Source organism: Arachis ipaensis, chromosome B3, assembly GCF_059453495.1.
Source record: "Arachis ipaensis isolate K30076 ecotype BB chromosome B3, ASM5945349v1, whole genome shotgun sequence".
Classification (NCBI taxonomy): domain Eukaryota; kingdom Viridiplantae; phylum Streptophyta; class Magnoliopsida; order Fabales; family Fabaceae; genus Arachis; species Arachis ipaensis.
In genome coordinates this window covers 107,461,637-107,471,218 of record NC_142438.1, presented here as the reverse complement: position 1 = coordinate 107,471,218, position 9,582 = coordinate 107,461,637, and positions in this window count along the sequence as shown.

The following is a 9,582-nucleotide window of genomic DNA, read 5'->3' as shown; positions in this document are numbered from 1 at the left end:
GACGGATGGTCAACTTAGACATATTTGTGGCTTTAAAAGCAAAAAGGAAATGGCTAGTGGTTGGAAACATTATTCTAGGCTCATTATGGTTGCATGTTCAAAGCTTAATTGCACGGTTTGGTATGGAGCTAGATTGTTTGGGTCTAGGAGAATGTTTGGTCACTTTATTGAGAATTCTAATGTCATGCCACCCAAATGGAATAATGATAATCAACTTGAAGATGGGTGTGGAAATAAGATATGGGATTCGGGAATATATGAGGATCAATTTTGGGAGCCCATGGTTTGTGAAGAACTCCATCAAGGCTTGAAGATATTAAAATTGAAGAATGGAGCTTATTGGAGATTCAAGCATTGGTGGATGTTCAAGGATAGCTTCAAGCACAAGCCACCTTGAGAGGAGCTCCCCATAAGTCCAACTTAAGGACAATAAACAAAAGTGCTAGGTGGGAGACAACCCACCATGGTAAAATTCTTTCATTTTCTCTTTTGTATATATTGGTAGAATTAGTTTAATTTCATATTTTGTTTAGTTAGTTAAGTATGTTTGGTAGTTTAAGTATGTTAAATAAGGTTTTATGGTGTTTTGGTAGCTGTTTGGAGGTTTGGAATGCTTGGATTGGTGCAAAAACATAAAAAAAAAAAAAATTGAAAAACAGAGCACCATCCACGCGTACGCGTACATGGCGCGTACGCGCACTTCCAGCATTTTCGACCATCCACGCGCGCGCGCCAATGCGTGCGTACGCGCGGATTGAGAAGTTCCAACCTCCATACATTTTCCAGAGAGTTGTGCCTGCGCCGCGCCAACGTTGCGCCTCTGGCACAAACCCCACTTGCGCACACGCGCACACGACGCGTACGCGCCACTACCGAAATAAGCCAACGACGCGCGCGCGCCATGTGTGCGTACGCGCGGATTTCTTTCTCCCATCCACTTTTCTTTTCTTCTCCTCTTTTCAATTCTTTCCTTCAACTACGGTCCTTTCTTCTTCCCTTCTCCTACCCCTCATCCAACACTTCCAAACACCATGGATAACCATTTATTTTAGTTAGTTAATTAGTTCGTTGGTTAGTTGATTAGCTAGTTTTAGTTTAGTTTTCATTTTATTTTCTCTCTTTTCATCATAAGTGTTGGAGTATTGACTTTGTTTACTATACATTGCTATATCCCTTATTGCCTAAATGCTATTTTAGCATGAATGTTTTCAGATAATCTTTGTTGGATTCTATGATTGAGGTTATATTTTGTTACTTGGTTTTGAGTTCTTCATGCTTACCTTTTGAAAAAATACCAAGTGATGAGAATTGTCTTCGAGCTTATAACTCTTTTGAATTGCATGTTGTAGCTAGCCACCATGTGATTTGGATCCTTTTCCCTCGATTAGGCAACCTCTTGATGGATGATGTTGTGCATTTACCTTAATGCATTGTATTTCATGATTATATCCATCCATATGCTTTTAGCTTGAATGCTCTCATGCTTCTTTAATGCTTGTTTTACCTTACAAGTTTACTTAAAGCATCTCAAGCACACTAGGATGAGTGATGTACATGCTTCTTTTGTGACATAACTTTTTATGCTAATGTGTGTTCTAAAAGGCGCCTAATTTAGAACTCACATCCCTATTCTCCTAATATCACACTAATTCACTCACTCAATTCTAGTGATTAATACCTCATTCCAACAATGTATGCTTCCTTGTTTTTGTGTTCTCTCATCTTATGGTGTTATATTTTTGTTTTTCATAAATAATGCACTGCAAGCAGAATTGGAAGCAAGAGAAAGAACACACAGCAATCCGGAGAGTCGCCGTACCCCCTTGCTCATCTTTGAGTGCGCCGAGGACGGTGCAAACTTTTAAGTGTGAGGAGGTCGTCCAACCGGTCGGCGATTTTGGGTGACAAATTTCTAATCCCAACACTTTTGCATTTCATTTTAGGATTTTAGGATTTTTACTTGCATTTTCTTATTTTTGCATATGTATACACAATAAGCTTAGTCAAAATAATGAAATTTTTCAAATAATGAAAATTTTCAAGATTTCTATCTATAGGGCATCTCAATTGATTTGAGTGAAACTTTTCATAGAACTTGCTTGAATTATATATTTTGTGGAACATGATTTTTGAGCTAAGAACACAAGCTTGTGAGACTTGAGCCTAATGATGTGGTTACATCTTATAACCACTTATTTTTCCTTCTTGTGTGCATTATTCTCTTTCTATGATTGTAATCTTTGATTTGTTTGATTCTTTATGTCCATTATTTTGTGTATTCATGCATTTATGTGATTGAGGCCATCATTTCATTTAGCTCACTTACCCAAATAGCCTACCTTTTATCTTCCATTGTTAGCCAAATTTGAGCCTACGATTAACCCACTTGTTCTTAATTTAGCACATTACAAGCCTTAAAGCGAAAAACAATAAATGTCCTTATTTGGATCTTTGATTAGCTTAGGCTAGTGTGTGTGAGTATCATTCAAGTGTGGGAACCTTGGGACATTGGGTGAATAAAAGGGTATTTTGTATTGTTATTGAAAATATTGGGAATTGGGTACATACTCATGTATTGATCAAATGTAAAACCTTATGCATTGATGCTCTTGTATATAGAAAGAAAAAAAATGAGAAAAACAAAAGAAAAAGAAAAGAAAAAGAATATGGAAAAGAAAAAAAAATAGAAAAAAAAAGAAGAAAAAAATAATAAAAAGGGGACAAAATGCCCCAAGGCAAGGTCCAATAAAATCAATGCATAAGTGTTGTGAAATGAAAAAGAAAATGCATGAGTATGTGGAAAAGTGAAGAATGGGTAGCTAGATTAGAACTTAATTGTATAGGATGTCATAGGTTAAGTGGGAAGTTTAAGCTTATCAAAGATTCAAATTTCAAGCTCACTTGACCAAATATGCATCCTACCTTGACCCTAGCCCCATTACAACCAATGAAAAGACCTCATGATACTTGTATGCATGCATGAAATAAATGTTGATTGTTAGAAGAAAAACAAATCTTGGAAAGCATGAAATAGAGGAGAATTGAGTGAATCAACCCTAAACACTTGAGCGAATAGAGTGCAAACACATCCGGTGAGGGTTTGATGCTCAATTACATGTTTTCACCTATGATCATCATTCTTCATGCAAGTTTGTAAACATATTTAATAACTCAATTCAATTGTGGATTAGACTTGCTAGTCCTTAGCCCTTGTGCATATATGTTTCTTGGGAATTGATTTATTTTGACCAAGCACTTGCATTCATTTAGATAGTTGCATATAGGTAGATTGCATTTAGTTAGTTTCCATTGAATAAATGCCATACCCTTACTTCATTCTTGGTTTAAGCATGAGGACATGCTTGGTTTAAGTGTGGGGAGGTTGACAAACCCCAATTTGACGGTTTGTTTTGTATTGATTTTTGGGGATTTTATCACCTTTTACCCATATTTATTCAAGAAATAGCATGGTTTTGTATATTCTCCTTTAATTGTGCTTGAATGTGAAAACATGCTTTTTAGGACTCAAAATAGCTAAATTTAATTCACCTTGATTCTATTAGATGCCTTGATATATTTGTTAAGTGATTTAAGGTTTAGGAGGCAAAGATTGGATCAAGGGAATGAAGAAAGAAAGCATGAAAAGTTGGAGAACTCATGAAGAAATGAAAGAACCGGAAAGCTGTCAAGCCGACCTCTTTGCACTTAAACGACCATAACTTGAGCTACAGAGGTCCAATTGATGCGGTTCCAGTTGGGTTGGAAAGCTAACATCCGGGGCTTCGAAACGATATAAGATTTGCCATAGTTGCTACACGTATGGTGGCGCGCACGCGCAAAGTACGCGCACGCGCCGTTGCTGCCACCTAGTTCACTTAAAGCAAAACGTGGCCAACGAATTCTAAAGCCTTGTGGGCCCAATCCAACTCATTTCTGATGCTATTTAACCCAAGGAGTGAAGAGGGAAAGGGGGAGTTAGTTACCAATTAGCTTAGTTTAGCTTTGTAGTTAGTTTCTAGAGAGAGAAGCTCTCACTTCTCTCTAGAATTAGGATTAGGTTTAGTTCAATAATCTTAGATCTAGATTTTAATTCATGCTTTCACCTCCTTCTATCTCTCAATTCTTTGTTGCTACATTCATCTTCTTCTATTCTTTTATTGTAATTTCCTTTATGTTGTTCTTATATTTTGTTGTAGATCTAGTATTGTTCCTTCTACTTTCTTCCAATTCAATAAGAGGTAATTCATAATAATTGTTCTTCTTTGCTTTTCTATTGTTGATCTCTTGCCTTTGTAGTTGTAGATTCCTTTAATTCTTGCATTTAATAATGTTTACTCCTCTTGCACTTTATGTGTTTGTTGAAATGCCTCTTTTAGTTTTAGTGTAGATTTTGTTCCTCTTGGCCTAGGTAGAGTAATTAGTGACACTTGAGTTATCTAATTCCTTTGTTGATTGATAATTGGAGAGATTGCTAATTGGTTTGGAGTGCACTAAAGCTAGTCTTTCCTTGGGAGTTGGCTAGGACTTGTGGCTCAAGTCAATTCATCCACTTGACTTTCCTTTAATTAGTAAGGGTTAACTAAGTGGTAGCAATGAACAATTCTCATCACAATTGAGAAGGATAACTAGGATAGGACTTCTAGTTCTCACACCTTACCAAGAGCCTTTTATAGTTGTTAGTTTATTTTCATTGCCATTTATCTTTCATGCTTCATATCAAAACCCCAAATATAACTCACAACCGATAACAAGACACTTCATTACAATTCCTAGGGAGAACGACCCGAGGTTTGAATACTTCGGTTTATAAATTTTAGGGGTTTGTTTTAGTGACAAACAACTTTTTGTATAAAAGGATTAGTGATTGGTTTAGAAACTATACTTGCAACGAGATTTCATTTGTGAAATTCTATACCATCAAAAATCCATTCGTCAAGGGCGCCCCTCCTACTGGCTCTATTCGGGATATATGATCAGCCACTTGATTTTCTGTCCCTTTTCTGTCTCTTATTTCTATATCAAACTCTTGCAGAAGCAATACCCATCTTATAAGCCTGGGTTTTGAATCCTGCTTTGTAAGTAGATATTTAAGAGCAGCATGGTCAGTGTACACAATCACTTTTGATCCTACTAAGTATGATCTAAACTTGTCAATGGCATAGACCACTGCAAGCAATTCCTTTTCTGTGGTTGTGTAATTTTTCTGGGCATCATTTAAAACACGGCTAGCATAATAAATGACATGCAGAAGTTTGTCATGCCTCTGCTCCAGTACTGCACTAATGGCGTGATCACTCGTATCACACATTAATTCGAATGGTAATGTCCAGTCTGGTGCAGAGATAACTGGTGCTGTGACCAGCTTAGCTTTCAGAGTTTCAAACGCCTGCAGGCACTCTGTGTCAAACAAAAATGGCGTGTCAGCAGCTAGCAGGTTGCTTAGAGGTTTTGCAATTTTTGAAAAATCCTTTATAAAGCTCCTATAGAATCTTGCATGCCCCAGAAAGCTTCTGATTGCCTTAACATTGGCAGGTGGTGGTAATTTTTCAATTACCTCTATTTTAGCTTGATCCACCTCTATTCCCTTATTTGAAATTTTATGCCCAAGGACAATCCCTTCAGTCACCATAAAGTGACATTTTTCCCAGTTTAAAACCAAGTTGGTCTCTTGGCATCTTTTCAAAACCAGTGTCAGGTGATCAAGACATGAGCTGAATGAGTCTCCATATACTGAGAAGTCATCTATGAAGACTTCCAGAAATTTTTCCACCATATCAGAGAAAATAGAGAGCATGCATCTCTGAAAGGTTGCAGGTGCATTACACAGCCCAAATGGCATCCTTCTGTAAGTAAATACTCCAGATGGACATGTGAATGTTGTTTTCTCTTGATCCTGGAGATCTACTGCAATTTGGTTGTAGCCTGAATAGCCGTCCAAAAAGCAGTAATAATCATGACCTGCTAGTCTCTCTAGCATCTGGTCTATGAATGGTAAAGGAAAATGATCCTTCCTGGTGGCTGTATTGAGCCTTCTGTAGTCAATACACATGCGCCACCCTGTAACTGTTCTTTTAGGAACCAGTTCATTTTTTCATTATGAACCACTGTCATGCCTCCCTTTTTGGGGACAACTTGAACAGGGCTCACCTAGGGGCTATCAGAAATAGGATAAATAATCACAGCCTCCAGTAATTTGGTGACCTCTTTCTACACCACTTCCTTCATTGCAGGATTTAGCCGCCTCTGTGGTTGAACCACTGGCTTAGCATTGTCCTCCAATAAAATCTTGTGCATGCATCTAGCTGGGCTTATGCCCTTAAGGTCACTTATGGACCACCCAAGAGCTGTCTTGTGTGTCCTTAGCACTTGAATTAGTGCTTCCTCTTCCTGTGGATTTAAAGCAGAGCTTATGACCACTGGAAAAGTATCATCTTCTCCCAGAAATGCATATTTCAGGGATGGTGGTAATGGTTTGAGCTCGGGTTTAGGAGGTTTTTCCTTTTCCTGAGGAAATTTCAGAGACTCTTTCAATTCCTCTGAATCCTTTAGATCAGGCGGAACATCTTTAAAGATGTTTTCCAGCTCTGATTCGAGACTCTCAGCCATGTTGATCTCCTCCACCAAAGAGTCAATAAGATCAACTTGCATACAGTCTTTTGGTGTGTCTGGATGCTGCATGGCATTGACAGCATTCAACTTAAACTCATCCTCATTGACTCTCAGGGTGACTTCCCCCTTTTGAACATCAATGAGAGTTTGTCCAATTGCTAGGAAAGGTCTTCCTAGAATGAGAGTAGCACTCTTGTGCTCCTCCATCTCCAGCACTACGAAGTCAGTGGAAAAGGCAAATGGCCCAACCCTGACAATCATGTCCTCAATCACGCCTGATGGGTATTTAATGGAGCCATCTGCAAGTTGGAGACATATCCAGGTTGGTTTAACTTCTTCAGTTAAACCAAGCTTTCTGATAGTGGATGCTAGTATTAGGTGGATGCTTGCCCCAAGATCACATAAGGTTGTCTTTGTGCAATTACCCTCTAATATGCATGGTATCAGAAAGCTTCCGGGATCTTTAAGCTTTTCAGAGAAGCTTTTCAGAATGACTGCACTGCATTCTTCAGTGAGGAGAACTTTTTCAGTTTCTCTCCAATCCTTCTTATGACTTAAGATCTCTTTCATGAACTTGGCATAAGAAGGTATTTGCTCAAGTGCTTCTGTAAATGGAATCTTTATTTCAAGAGTCCTGAGATAATCTGCAAAGCGAGCAAATTGCTTATCCTGCTCCTCTTGGCGGAGTTTTTGAGGATAAGATATCTTGGCTTTATATTCCTCAACTTTGGTTGCTGCAGGTTTATTTCCTACAGAAGTGGTTGAAGAAGCCCTTTTAGAGGGGTTGTCATCAGCACTTGTGTGTGTTTGATCCCTCACTGGCAATTGAGTGCCAGGGTTGGAAGCGGGAGTGATGTTAGATGCCAACTCCTCAGCTATTCCTGGCGTCTGAACACCAGAACTGTGCTTCCTTTGGGCGTTCAACGCCAGTTCCTTGCTTGTTTCTGGCGTTGAACGCCAGTCCTGAGCATGGTTTGGGCGTTCAGCGCCAGCCTTCCACCCAATTTCTGGTGTTTTAGTGCCAGAATTATTTTTTCCCGGGCTCTTACTGTCCTCAGATGGAATTTGGGTAGTTTGTTCATTTCTTGGCTTCCTGCTGCCTTGAGGTGGGGTATTTAATGTTTTCCCACTTCTTAATTGAACTACTTGGCATTCTTCTGTTATTTGTTTTGATAGCTGCTGCTTTGTTTGCTTTAATTGTTCTTCCATATTTATATTTACCATCCTTGTCTCTTGTAGTCTCTCCTTGAATTCGGCTAACTGTTTTGTTAGAAAATCCAATTACTGATTGAATTCAGTAGCTTGTTCAGCAGGACTGAGTTCAGTAGTCACTGTTTTAGCCTCTTCTTTCATGGAAGGTTCACTGCTTAGGTACAGATGCTGATTTTTGGCAACTGTATCAATGAGCTCTTGAGCTTCTTCAATTGTCTTTCTCATGTGGATAGATCCACCAGCTGAGTAGTCTAAAGACATCTGAGCTCTTTCTGCAAGCCCATAATAGAAGATGTCTAGCTGAACCCACTCTGAAAACATTTCAGAGGGGTATTTTCTTAGCATCTCTCTGTATCTCTCCCAGGCATCATAAAGAGATTCATTACCTCCTTGTTTAAAGCCTTGGATGTCCAGCCTTAGCTGTGTCATCCGTTTTGGATGAAAGTATTGATTCAAGAATTTTTCTGACAGCTGTTTCCATGTCCTTATGCTAGCCTTAGGTTGGTTATTTAACCACCTCTTAGCTTGATCTTTTACAGCAAATGGAAACAGTAATAATCTGTAGACATCCTGATCTACTTCCTTATCATGTACTATGTCAGCAATTTGTAAAAACTGTGCCAGAAACTCTGTAGGTTCTTCCTGTGGAAGACCGGAATACTGACAACTTTGCTGCACCATGATAATGAGCTGAGGATTCAACTCAAAGCTACTGACTCCGATGGAGGGTATACAGATACTACTCCCATATAAAGCAGTAGTGGGGTTAGCATATGACCCCAGAGTCCTTCTGGACTGTTCATTTCCACTTAGATCCATGATGGAGAAAGGGAGATGATGTGGCTTTATTTTATTTATTTTATTATATTAAAAAAAATTCGAAATAAAAAAAATTGAAAATATTTTAAGAGGATTTTCGAAAAAAATGAAGAGAGAGAATAAGTGGTTAGGAGGTTTTGAAAAAGATATGATTTTTTTTAAAAAACTTGACAACTAAGATATGATAAGATAAAATTTTTGAAATTGAAATCTGAATTTTTATGAAGAATTTCGAAATATTAGCTTAAAAATAGTTAGAAAAGATATTTTTTTTAATTTAATAAGGAAAGAGAAAAACAATAAAATAGCACAAGATTTAAAATTTTTAAATCTAATGCTCCTTGTTTTCGAAAATTTTGGAGGGAAAACACCAAGGAACACCAAACTTAAAAATTTTAAGATCAAGACACAAGGAAAAATCAAGAACACTTTGAAGAATCACAAGAACCACAAGAACATGAAGGTAGAACACCAAACTTAAAATTTTTAGCAAACCAAACTAAAATTTTCGAAAATTATAGAAAGATTAACAAGAAAACACCAAACTTAAAGTTTGGCACAAGATTTAATCAAAGAAAAATTATTTTTGAAAAAAAAAAGATTTTAACAAGAAGATACCCAATTACCAAGAACATAGACCAACGCTCTAGCCAATTGGGCAGTAAATGTAACACTTGTTTTGAAGAAGTATTTTTAATAACTAAAAAAAACTCAATTATTAGTTAAAAAAAATTTCGAAAAATTAAAAAAAAAGAGAAAATAAGGATTTAAAAAAAATAATTTCAACCAAAAACAATAATAGAAGATTCTAAACCAAAAAGAAAAATTTTTCCTAATCTAAGCAAAAAAATAAACCGTCAGTTGTCCAAACTCGAACAATCCCCGGCAACGGCGCCAAAAACTTGGTGAATGAAAATTACTTCACACTATGTAATTCCGCAC